General features: G+C 35.1%; 1 long non-coding RNA gene across 1 annotated transcript in view; it reads right to left on the bottom strand.

Moving 5' to 3' along the window:
• Window positions 1-10,427, bottom strand: part of LOC118767071 — a 13,680-nt gene extending 3,253 nt beyond the window's left edge. Inside the window, exons 1-2 of the long non-coding RNA XR_005002963.1 lie at window positions 10,329-10,427; window positions 1,518-1,524 (exon numbers count right to left, since the gene is read on the bottom strand). This is a non-coding gene — a long non-coding RNA (uncharacterized LOC118767071). The remainder of the gene's footprint in view (window positions 1-1,517; window positions 1,525-10,328) is intronic.
• Between the last annotated feature and the right edge of the window lie 3,712 nt (window positions 10,428-14,139).

Raw genomic sequence — 14,139 nt, 5'->3', positions numbered from 1 at the left:
TTCGTCTGTTTTTAGGGTCTGAGTTCAAATTCCGCCCAGCTCCACTTTGTCTTTCATCCTTTCGGGTCGATAAATTAAGCAACAGTTGCATACTGGGGTTGATCTGATCGACTGGCCTCCTCCTCCAAAATTTCGGGCCCTGTGCATAGAGTAAAAAAGAATAATATATACTCATGATTTATTTGAAACTGAAGTCGTTTGAAACCGTTATTCCGAGTTTCTCTTTGCTGACCATGTAAATACGAAAAAGTTTTTTTTTTTCTTATATAATAAGAATTTAGAGGAAATGCTTGAATATCATAGCAAACCTCGGATGGATAAAATCCAGCTATCCGATTTTATTACTAGACGCTATAAGCATTATTTTTTTTAAATTAGAGGAGACGAGCTGACAGAATCGGTAGCACGCTGGGCAAAATGCTTCATGCTATTTCTTACGTTCTGAGTTCAAATTCCGCCGAAGTTGACTTTACTTTTAATTCTCTTGGGGTTGATAAATTAAGTACCAGTTGAACACTGGCATCGATCTGATCGACTAGTACCCTTCCCCAAATGTTCATCTCTTGTGCCTATAGTAGAAAGGAATATTTTAAAAATTGAAAGAGGGGCATACTATCAGGGAAAAGGTAAGATAATGAAACGCGTTATATTAGACACTAGCAAATACTCATTCTTTTATAAGAAAATCGTGTATATATACAAGGGATATAATGTAAATATAGCAACATATTTGCGAGCGTATAAAAATAATAATAACAGTGCAAAAGAAATCACCTGAAAATTTAAGGTGAATTTAACATATAAAAATTCTATAATTTTATATGTTACGAGCAAAACGCCCCTCGTCCAATATAGAGTGCTGAGTTGTCAAACATTTAAACCAAATTTTCTCGAAACAACTTGTCCGACCGTCCCATTTTGTGGCATTATTTCAAGCCAGCCGGCATTTTTTTTTTGTGCAAACTGCACATGCATTTTTCTCGCCTACGCGTAGTATCGATCGCAACAGCTAATGTACTTGCGCGTACAAATGCACGTTCCCACGGCTTTATCGATCGCATTCTTACCTGGAATCGATTTTTGTAATTTTTTCAAGACTTATGCACGCCCTGATACCGCCGGTATCTACATATTAAATTTGAGCACAATCGGATGGAGGATGCCCGAGATCCTACAAGACATACACAGACAGGACTGATTTTATATAATAGATATAGGAGTAAATCTTATCAGTGTTAGGTCATCAGCAAAGGATTTTTAAGATTCTCTATTTATCTGTCTATTTGGCGCATTTTCATACAACAGGAACCTTCTATTCTATTGTTTGGAAGTAACAATTCCGATTGTAGCAAGTTTCTCAGTCTAACTAAAAGTTGTAAGCCTATGTTTTAAACTGACCTATCCAAAATATCGTGAGATAAAATTCAAGCGATTGCATTTCTCTTATGAATTAATAAATCCGTGTTAATTCATACTACCACTCAAACAAGTCAACTTTTGTTCCTATCTCTGTACACGGATAACCTCCAATACTTACACACACCAACCTACATGCTCCTCTCTTCTTAACTCCTCCCATAAACCGCAATTTCATCTGCTTTTAACCCTTTCTTCATTTCTTTTTGCAACACCTACTCTCACCTATTCTTTATATTTCTCCAGCCACTGTTTCTCTTTCCTTTGTTCATTCTCTATCTTTGTTCTGATGAAGGACTAGCGTCCGATACGTCATAGCACTTTCCACTCTTTTTAAGCGTTGGTCTAATACAACATATGTTAAAACATGCCCTTCCCACATTGTCTACCTGTTGTTCTCGTTGTCTTCTTAATAAATATATAAATAAATATACTAAAGTTGATGTGATAGATTTCGTCACTCTAATGTGATGCTACTGCCGGTCAAAGATCAATGAGTGAGGAACCAATCAAAATGTACTAAAAATATATGTGTGTGCACGCGCGCGCGAGTATGTATATATATAATAAATATATATACATATTATATATGCATATATATATATTATATATATATATTATATATATATATATATGATACACACCATAATTATATATATATTATAATATATATATACACACACAAATTTACAAATATATTATTTGCGTATAGATAGATACAGAGAGAGAGAGAGAGAGAGAGAGAGAGAGAGAAAGAGAGAGAAAGAGAGGGAGAGAGAAAGCGAGTGAGAGAATAATGTACAAGCGGTTCTAAATATTTCTTTGGTAATTTCAGATTGATATGCGTCCATAATTGAACACACACCCATACAAATGGCACATACGCATCCCTTTACATATATGTATATATGTATGTATATATATATATATATATATTATATATATATATATATTATATATATATAATGTATGTATGTATATGTATATATATATATAGAGAGAGATAGATATATATGTATGAATGTATGTATGTATGTATGTATGTATGTATGTGTACACACGCACATAGATATATTAGATAGGTAGATATATAGATAGATATATTTACACATGTTTATATGATTCATTCTGGTTATGTTTGGATGTTTGTAAGTCGTAGTGAGTGATGTGAATTCATGATTATGTATGCAAACGTCTTTTCATTATCTACCCTCTGTCGTGTTTTTGCGTATATTCTACATGAATGCCCCTATTTTTACACACATATATGTGTGCGCGTGTGTTTGTGTGTGTGTCTTTACTGTTGTGCATGTATGGGCGTGTTCATGTACATACGTAAATGTGTATGTCTGTGTGTGTATGTATGTGTGTGTGTGTGTGCTTGTCAGTAGTTATGTTTGTGTATCCATGCTTGTCTATATATATGTGTGTGTATGTGTGAGTATTTGAGCCTGTGCTTCAGTATATTTGACTGTCTTTGTATTTATGTATGTGTGTATGTTTGTGTGTAAGTATTTGATTGTTTCTGTGTGTGTGTATGTTTGTGAGCGTGCGTTTGTGTATGTGTGTATGTGTGTGCGTGCGTGCTTCCTTGTCTTGCAATATGAAAGTATGTGAAACTCTATTCCATGTCTCTGGAGAGACTTGATATTTGGAATACTGCTGCTTCCGCGGTTACCAAAACTTTTTTTCTTTTTCTTTCTTTTTTTTCCACTGAAAACCTTAAGCGAATCGACAGGCAAACACTTACACATTTTAGCAGCTGTTTGCTTTAGGCTTATCTCGTTTATACTACAAAGTACTTTAACATACCTAAATATGTTGTTGGGTTACTTGAGAATTGGGAAATCTTAACACATTACAAGCAGCCTGCCCCAATCTTTCAACTAAAATCTTTAGATAGTTGCGTGTATGTCCCCGAATATTCAGCAAAGGGAAATTCTAGACGCGTATACAAAAGTTCTTGCGTACAGATGCATCTAGATTTTTAATGCGTGTGGTAGACATATGTAGAATCGCTTATTGCACAGATGTGGAACAAATATCGGACCCTGCATATGTATACGATAACGTCTGCGCTCAAAATACGCAGAGTGGTGCATTATAGGAGTAGGTCTACTGACATATTTTATAAATATTAACCTTCATCTTTGCACAGAGCTGGGATTACTCAATACGCTGTACTGGGAAAGAAGTTAAATCGGATTTTTCTGAAGATTTTAATTGGCCACTTGACTAATATATTTGTACAGTTGCTTTCCTTTAAATCTTGGTATGCTAACCCCTAGGCTATACAGTTTTCAGATTAAGGGGTGATGAAGTTTGCTATGCATGAGTTCGAACTCTCATTTGAATAAACGAAGTCTTCAAATGTGTCGTTTATACTGTTCTCATTGCTGCTGAGCCAAGAAATGTTGGCCACGCATGCCCAGTCATCGTATAATTTTAATTTGTAAGTACGAGGGCGGCGAGGCGAAATGTGTAGCTGTATTTCGTCTGCCGTTACGTTCTGAGTTCAAATTCCGCCGAGGTCGACTTTGCCTTTCATCCTTTCGCGGTCGATTAAATAAGTACCAGTTACGCACTGGGGTCGATATAATTGACTTAATCCGTTTGTCTGTCCTTGTTTGTCCTTTCTGTATTTAGCCCCTTGTGGGTAGTAAAGAAATAGGTATTTCGTCTGCCGTTACGTTCTGAGTTCAAATTCCGCTGAGGTCGACTTTGCATTTCATTCTTTAAGAGTCGATAAATTGAGTACCTGTTACTCACTGGGGTCGATGTAATCGACTTCATCCCTCTCCTCTTTGTTTAACCCCTGTCGGCAATAAAGAAATAAGAAACGTTAGCACGCCGGACAAAATGCTTAGCTCTATTTCGTCTGTCTTCGAAATACTCATTCCTAGCCAATAAAAATCAACATAGAAAATAAACAAGTGCCTCACTCTAATCATGATCAATTTTCTTGTAATTTTATTGGTTTTTAGATCTCCGTATGACACGGGGACAAAACTGCAAGGGAGATAATATGAGACGGGAGCGGATAGGAAATTTGAGGGTCTTTAGGTTTAAACCACTGCAAGACCATAACCATTTGAGGAAACACATGGATGAATAGTTAGTTCCAGATGGTGGGAAAAACATTCTGGTGAGTTCTAACACTAATGTTGGTGTTGTTCTAATTCCTCAGCTTCTCACCATCTGTTTCTCTCGCTATAGGTGTCTGTGAGAGAATGCGTTCGGGGTTGCGTGTCAGCTTTCTCAATCCCCCCTCTCTCTCTCCCTTTAAGGGTCTCTCTCTCTCTCACGCACACACAGAGACATACAATACTCACATACATGTACATACGTAAAAGTGCACACGCACACAACTACACATACACACACTCATATTATATATATATATATATATATATGGGTGTACGTAAGAGAGTGTATATCTGTGTACGAGCATATATGTGGATGTGTATGGAGATATATGTGTGGGGGAGGAAATATTGCCTAAGCATACATATGTTTGTGTGGGAGTATATACAGGCAATGTTTCTGGTTACGTGTGTGTGTGTATGTGTGTGAGTGTGAGTGTGTGTGCATGTGTGTGTGTATGTGTGCGTGTGTGTACTGCATACATGTATGTTCGTATGTGCGTGCGTACGTGATGTGAGCGCATATATATGTGTTTTTGTTAGCACATGCGTTTGCCTGTGTAGAGACATAGGTATATATATGTATGTATGTATGTATGTATGTATGTATGTATGTATGTATGTATGTATGTATGTGTGTGTGTATGTATGTACGTATGTATGTATGTTTGTATGTGTGTGTGTATATATGTCTGGAAGTGACGAACATGTACAACTATGCTCATTTGTGTACGTGTGAGTATAGCGTGGATTATGTGCATATACACATAGTTATACATGCATATATATATATATATATATATATATATATATATAAGGTTATCCAAACGAGACATTTGAATGCACATGCATCCACAAACACACTCACACACACGCACACACATGCATATATATATATATATATATAATAATACATAATACATACACACGCACACACTCACACCACACACACACCACACACACACACATATATATATATATATATAGATATATATATATATATACATATATATATATATTGCGCACAGAGGGAGCAAGTTTAAATCATCATGTCAAACCTGACATATGGTGGAGCCCTATTATTTCCTGGCCATACCATAGAGGTGATTTGCCATTTCCTTTGCAGCAATACGATTTGTACTTACAGGTGTAACTGAAATCAGTAATTATTTGCAGCCGAATAGATAGTACCGATCTGAAAATTAAGTATTACAGCCAATGGACCAACATTGTGCCATGAACATTATAGAAACGGCCGACCTGTCCAGTAGACTATCCGTGATTTCAGTTCACCTAACGTACGTCTGTATAATTTTCGTCAACCAGATTTCCCTCCCAAAGTTTGGAGCGAAATTGGATGATAATACAAGGGACTTTGCCGGGATGCCATACGGTAGAGTTGTACTACGTTGTTATAAAGTGAATTTCATAAACTAAAACCGTGTTTGCAGTTTTATATTTTGTTAACTTTGTAGTTATTGCTCTTACAAAAAGTCTAATTAGAAAAATTACACGCTATCAGTTAATATTCTCCCACCACATATATACAAGGACACAATTTCAAAACAAAAAAGCAGATTTTTCTGTAACCGCATATATAGCATGTATTCTGATTTGGTTTCCTTTATACAAGCTTGGCCTTTATACAACTTGCCTTTCAACCACATAGTCTCTGGTTCCGTTTCAGTGCCTGCTGCTTTGGCCAAATGCTTTCTATTACCACCTCAAGCCAACGTAAGCTTTGCCAGTGAATTTGGTGGACAGAAATTGTCTAAATCCGTTCTGTATGTATAAATATACATACGTGCATATATGTATATCTTCATATAGCAATATGCATGTATGTATTCAGATATTTATATGTATGCATGTATGTAAGTATGTATGTATGTATGTATGTGTGATGTATGTGTATATATATATATATGTTGTTTGTGTGTGTCTTTGTGCTTATATTTATTCACCACCACTTGACAACTGCTGTTGGTTTGTTTACGTCCCCGTAACTTAGTGGTTCAGCATAACAGACCAGACTTAAGAAAATAAGAACTGAGGTCGATCTGTTCGACTAAATCCTTTTATGCGGAGACCCAGCATGGCCGCAGCCCGGTGATTGAAAGAAATAATAATAATAGTAATAATGATGATGATAATAATACTAGTACTAAAAACAACAACAACAGTAATAATGATAATAACAATAATAACAATGATTATAATAATAATAATAATAGTAATAATAATAATAATAATAATAATAATAACAATAATAATAATAATAATAATAATAATAATAATAATAATAATAATAATAATAATGATGATGATAATAATAATAATAATCATAATAATAATAATAATAATAATAATAATAATAATAATAATAATAATAATGATAATAATAATAAAATAACATTATATTTAGCATATATTTCTGATTCAATTTCCTTATTCATACTAAACCTTAATGCTGTATTAAAATGTAGTGACTTCTCAGACAAAATCTAGAGCATAAATACTAATTATTTCTTATAGTTTCAGAAATAATAATTCTAATATCGTTAAAAAAGAAGCAGGAAAAGCAAGATGTTTATACCATAACCTACTCTATCGTTTCAACATCCCGTTTACACATCAGTAAATTTTTTGCTAAATCCATTTTATATGCATTTCTCTTTAATGATTAAATTTATATATATGAAATTTTACAAATTTAATATTTCCCCTTATGTATCAATTTTTGTAAAATAGTAATACAAACATTTTTGAAATCAAATTGTACTTGAAATATCAGTTTGTGGTCTCGATACATAGGAATAATAGAAATCTTATTTCTGCAGCTAGTTCAGTTACTTCCCTTTGAGATTCCTAGAAAAAAGTAAAAGATGAAAAGATATTGCTACATTCCTATCGAAATATAACTGGGATATAAAAGATATAATCACCACTATTTGCACGGTGGAGTCAGATTATGACAGAATACCCTTACGTTTTCGCTGTAAACATATTGTCACCATTTCGTTTTGGGATTTGGTTTGCAAGATTCTTTATATGAGTTCGTGTGTTGAAACATATTCTGTTGTGTCTAGTGAGAGTCATTTTGTTTTTGTGCCTTGTAAAAATAAGAAATAAGTGGAAATTTTACCGGTGAGTGTGTTCAATTATAATGCATAAAAAGAAAATGACTCTCCCCAGACACAACAGAATATTGTCACCAAGAAAAGCAAATGCTATATTACACGTTTTAAAAAATTTTAAACGAGTTTGAGTTTTCTAGTAAATATTCTGAAAATATTCGCTAAAATACGTGAATTACCTTCTCATAACTTTTTCTCTTAGTGGTATAAGTAACGAAAACCTTTCAAACTACTACTACTACTACTACTACTACTACTAGTAGTAGTAGTAGTAGTAGTAGTAGTAGTAGTAGTAGTAGTAGTAGTAGTATGGAGCATGCGCTGTAACAGCACATCGCTGCAACCATCATTTGTTGGTGATTCTCTACTGGCAGAGGATACTTTTGTGCCACACAGGCAACAAATCGCCAAACACTAAGCTAGCCAGGTACATCTAGAACCTGAAAGCCAAAACATTACCCCCAGTGCCGTCAAATAGAGCATCACATAGCGATCAACGTCTTATGTTAATTGACCAAGAAGTTGCAGGATTTGTATCGCTGAAGCAACATATATATTCTTTATAATCTAATTATTTGCTGACCTCGTGAACACGAAATGAGACATTTACACCAGATGCAAGCATCTCGACAAGTTTTTGCTATCGAACTGGAGATCACCACATTCTTCGGATTAAGCATAGTCTAACAAATTATAGCCTTTCCACATTGTTAATTCATATATAAACAATGAGTTTATATATGAAACTGTTTCCTTTCTAATAGATTAAAGAGACACAAATCTTACTTTAAAGCCTTTTCTCGTCTTTTTTTTCGTTCTTTTTTCTTTTTATCAGACGTAGCTATGTTTTATTTTGGGTTTAAATGATAGCAGGATACAACACGGCACACTATTCAAGTATGGAACTTATTTCTCGCTGGATGGAAAATATTTTTATCGAGATTCTACCAACGACAGAGGATTGCATTGTACATACATACATACTTACATACATACATACATGCATACATACATGCATACATACATACATACTACATACATACATACATTGCATACACAAAGTATTTCGTTTTATTCCTATTCAATATTAAGGTGTTTTACCTCCTATCTCACAACTCATCATCATCATCATCTTCACTATCATTAACATCAACATCGTCGTCATCATCATCCTCATCATAATCATTATCCTGCTTCCTCCTCTTACACGTCTCCCAGAATTCTCATTATCACCCAAAACTGCATAACTAAATAAATAAATACATAAATATATAAAACAAATCACAAAAAGAAAAAATAATAAATCTTCACTCATTGCATGAACAAACGTTGAAACATTCTCTAATTCTTCTTTAATTCTTACCGTATTCCTCGAATATCTTTGTGATAACTTCATTACAAAAAACACACGTGCATACACACACATTCACGCGTATATACATACACAAAATCTTTACACTATCCGCAACAAACGACAGTAACACCAAACGTTCAACTCTCACTGAAAATGTAACCAAAACCGACCGCAAACCCTGCTCATAAACTGTTTGCGCCATTCTATCAGAATAATCATGCAACATATTCTATACCCTGTCGAAATGTATACATAAACACCCCTCCCAAGGGAGGTATTTTCGACATACCTGAGATTGCTTCCTCTTCCTTCTAACAAGGACCACCCGTGCTTGCTGTTTGTTTGTTTGTTTGTTTGTTTGTTTGTTTGGCTTTTTGTTTCTTTGTCTTCTTGATTGTTTTTTCATCTCCCTTAAAATGGATTTTCGTGGCCGTTTATCCGCCTTACACACATAAAAATTCATATAGACACATAACAGCACGTATCTACAGAAAATATATGAATTTACACAGATACATTTATGCACATACATGCTTGCTTGTCTGTGTGTATGTGTGTATACTTGGTTGTGTGTGTCTGTGTGTATACTTGTTTGTGCGTGTACATACTTGTGTGTGTATGTGTGTGTGTGTGTGTGTATGCATATAGATTCATACATATTCACATGCAATTCTGGATTGTTAGTATATCGTTATAATTCGTGAGCATATATATACAAATGTTTACATAAGAGTAAACAAAGATTATGATCATTTATGTATTACGCACACACAACACACACACACACACACACATATATATATATATACATACAAACACACATATGCATACATATGTATTAAAATACATATATATGCATATATATATATGTATACATCTACAATATATATATATACACATACGTACATGCATACATATATGTATATACATGTATGTTTGCATGTATACACATACACATATATATATATATAATTGAGATTCAGTTGAATTAGGTATTTAAGTTGAAGCATATGCATACTATATATATATATATATATATATAATATACATAGATATATACATATAGATATAAATGAATGTTTTTATATATAATGAACGTTGAAATACAGGAAGGGACGAACACGGAACACAGACAAATCATTCGAACCTTCATCTTCAGTCAGACACCGACATCATCATAGCAAATTTCGGCTGTTCAATTCTGATATTTGCCTCCAACTCGGCCAGCCCCAAGAAAAAAAACTAAGCTGTAAGCATTCATACATATGTAAACAATACAACGATCGTTTCGACACATCCTGCAATGCTCCCTCGCGGGTGGGAAACTATACAATGAATTTCGCTGCATCCCATGGTGCAGAAACATCTCATCAGGTGATGTAATGAAGTGTCTCATTACGTAGGTAATGTTTCATGTGTGTGTGTGTGTGTGTGTGTGTACATGAATTTCTGAATCCGGCTTTCAGAATAACATTGTGAAAACGGTAATCGCGAGACTTTGAAAAGCGAAATATGGTAGACTCTGCTTCGAATATATCTATAAACTTTACTATGTATAATGAATACTTTCTCTTCTCGTTTGTAACTCATAACACACGCACACACACGTACACGACACACACACACACACACACACACACACATCAGCATATTCCTTTCTTTCGTGCACAGGATGTGGTGTCTTCTTGCGTTCTCTGTTACCCAGTAAGTGGGCTGCTATAGAAACGGATAATCTCTAATATTTTGGGCCTTGCTTACTTGATTAGCGATTTTCCAATCTTCACGTAATTTTGTCGGCCTCCCCAGTGACACAGTTATCTAACGACAGAAGGTGGGATTTTGAACTCTGAAAGGTAAGAACTTGAAAGAAGATGCTGCACTTTAACATTATGCACGACCACAACCTTATGATAGTCGTTAATTTAACGACCCGAACGGATGAAATGCACTGAGCACTTAACGCTATTTGAATCCAGAACCCAGAGAATCGAAACAAATAACTGCGTGTCATGGTATCGGTCATTCTAACAAAAATCTGCCAACTCGACGCCCTACTACATTCATACATGCATACGTATATACATGTACGAATGCGTACTCACATACACACATCCCCGCCTCTTTCTCTCTCTCTCTCTATCTATCTATCTATATATATATATATATCCATTTATCAGTGTCTCTGTCTACTTATCTATGAAGTTTTTTGTTCCTTCTCGAGCCACGCCTGGCTCATAAGGGCCGGTTTTCCGGTTTCCTTGGTGTAAATGTTCCCCACCAAGACGGGACGCCGGTCCGTCGCAGGTGAGCTGCAAGATGCAGGAAGGAAAGAATGAGAGAAGGTTGTGGCGAAAGAGTTAGCAGAAGTTCGCCATTAACTTCTGCCGGAGCCGCGTGGGACTTAGGTGTTTCGCTCATAAACACACACATCGCCCGGTCTGAGATTCGAACCCGCGAACCCGCGATTCCTCGACCGCGAGTCCGCTGCTCTAAACACTGGGCCATGTGCCTCCACTTATCTATGACGTAATCGATTATTTTGATAATCAAAATCGAATGCCATTTCTTCCACTTTGTCGTCATAGATTATTACTCGTCAATAACAAAGCCTCTTTTTGTTGATGCTTTGAACTTCGCTAATACCATGACCTCAATAAACGACACCGAAATAGAAACGATATTAGAAAGAAGGAAATCGCTTCTCTTCCACAGCAATGCTTCCTGGATTAAGAAAAACACCAATGAACCATTGAAGCATATAGCAGGAAGGGTAAAATTAATTGGTTCAGTGTTAGGGGGGAATTACATGGAATTAACTTCAATAAGAAATAAAACTTGAACACAATCGTACAAGGTGTGTGTGTGTGTGTGTGTGATGAGGTAATGCTTCAAGAAGTAGAAAAGCGCTCGATCAGTCAAGAGAGTAAAGATAATCTTATTGCAAAATCATATTGGAATTAAAGCAACCCAGAGTTTCCTGGTCGAAATAATTCCACGATTTATCAAAATGAAAATATGAACGTTTGTCAGTTGTCTTGATAAATGGCAGAAATAAATAAACTTTTATTTCGACCAGGAAACCCTGGGTAACTGTAACTAGAAGATTTGCAGTTTTTTAATTCTAAGATTATCTATCTATCTATCTATCTATCTATCTATATATATATATATATATATATATATATATATAGGGACAGCAGATGAAGGGGATTTTTCCTTGTGTAGTTTGTCTTGTACTCTGTTTTTCTGTTGTAAAAAAATGGTTTGTTCCATGCTTGTTTTTCCGTTTTCGTTTCTCGTTGAGTTCTACGTCTATTGTGGTGTCCTGTACTCACGTATATATTATTTATATATTCATGTATATATACATGTAGATGTAGGTACGTCCATATATGTATGTATGTATGTATATCTTTTATTTATTACACTATATATATATATATATATATATATATATATATATATATATTAATTAGATAGATAGATAGATAGATAGATAGATAGAAGAGTGTGTCTGTGTGCACATGTACGTATATGTGCGTGTAGAATTCTTTCAAATAAACTAGTGAAAATTTGTTACTCGTACCTATACAGTGAATGTATACACACGTTTCCATCACAAAGTTAACCCGATATTAATCTTTGCGTTGTTCCTTTTATTTATTGATTCCTTCTTCGTATTTATTTTTGCTTGTTTGCTTTATTCTTAATATTACCTACCTCCTATCCCTTTGTTATACATTGTTCGTTATTTTTCCATCTCCTCCTTTCATTTTTTTTCTCATTTCCTCCACCATTTTTTAGCCGATTCATCTGCTCTTTTTATTCTTTAATTTCTTCCTTAATATGAATTATTTCCTTCATTTTGTTTATATACCGTTATCAAGGTTATATGAACATATACATTTCCGTATAGAAGATGTTTATGAATATCACATACACACGCTCTTATAAATACAAATGGCTGAATAATTCACGCACATTCACACACACACAACATAAACATACAGACATATTATAAATACATATATGACCCTATCAAAATATTTATATGTTTGTTATACATTTCTTTCGTCTCCGTAGGTAGACACTTAATAATACACTTTTAAGATACGTAGTAAGTGAGCAACTGCCACGTTTCTTGTTTGGAAAAGTATCTTCATTGATCCACGAAATGTCAGCTATGTCGCTATGTCGGAGAATGCCAAAATCAACATTGTAATGACAGGCTTTGTAAGTGTGGTAAGGAATGTATGATACCTTTGTGTAACCTCGTGTACAGTAAAAATATACGCAACATTTTACAGTTAGCATGCAAAAATTCGGTTAGAGGAGTTACATGTGTAACATATAAAGTTATTGCAGGCGTATCGCATTCATTTTTTATATTTCAAATCTAATGAAAATTGTTACCAACAATTTTCGTCTAATTAAGACCACGAGCTGGGAGAGTCGTAAGCACACTGGGCAAAATGCTTAGCGGCATTTCGGCCGTTTTAACGCTCTGAGTTCAAATTCCGCCGAGGTCGACTTTGCCTTTCATCCTTTCAAGGTCGATAAATTAAGTATCAGTTACGCACCGGGGTCGATGCAATCGACTTAATACCTTTGTCTGTCCTTGTTTGTCCCCTCTATGTTTAGCCCCTTGTGGGCAATAAAGAAACAAGTATCGTTAGCTTGCCGTGCGAAATGCTTAGAGATATTTCGTCTGTCTTTACGTTCTGTGTTCAAATTCCGCCGAGGTCGACTTTGCCTTTCATCCCTTCGGGATCGATAAATTAAGTACCAGTTACGCACTGGGGTCGATGTAATCGACTTAATACCTTTGTCTGTCCTTGTTTGTCCCCTCTATGTTTAGCCCCTTGTGGGCAATAAAGAAATAAGAATCGTTAGTACGCCGGGCAAAATGCTTAGCGGCATTTCGGCCGTTTACACGTTCTGAGTTCAAATTCCGCCCAGGTCGATTTTTACCTTTCATTCTTTCAGGGTTGACAAATAAGTACCAGCTGAGTACTGTGGTCGATGTAATCGACTTAGTCCCTCTCCCGGGATTTTTGGCCTTGTGACAAAATTTGAAACCGATAATTAT

This window comes from Octopus sinensis, linkage group LG18 (genome assembly GCF_006345805.1).
Source record: "Octopus sinensis linkage group LG18, ASM634580v1, whole genome shotgun sequence".
NCBI classification, from domain to species: domain Eukaryota; kingdom Metazoa; phylum Mollusca; class Cephalopoda; order Octopoda; family Octopodidae; genus Octopus; species Octopus sinensis.
The sequence above is the reverse complement of the archived record's forward strand: the minus strand, read 5'-3'. Positions and strand labels throughout refer to the sequence as shown.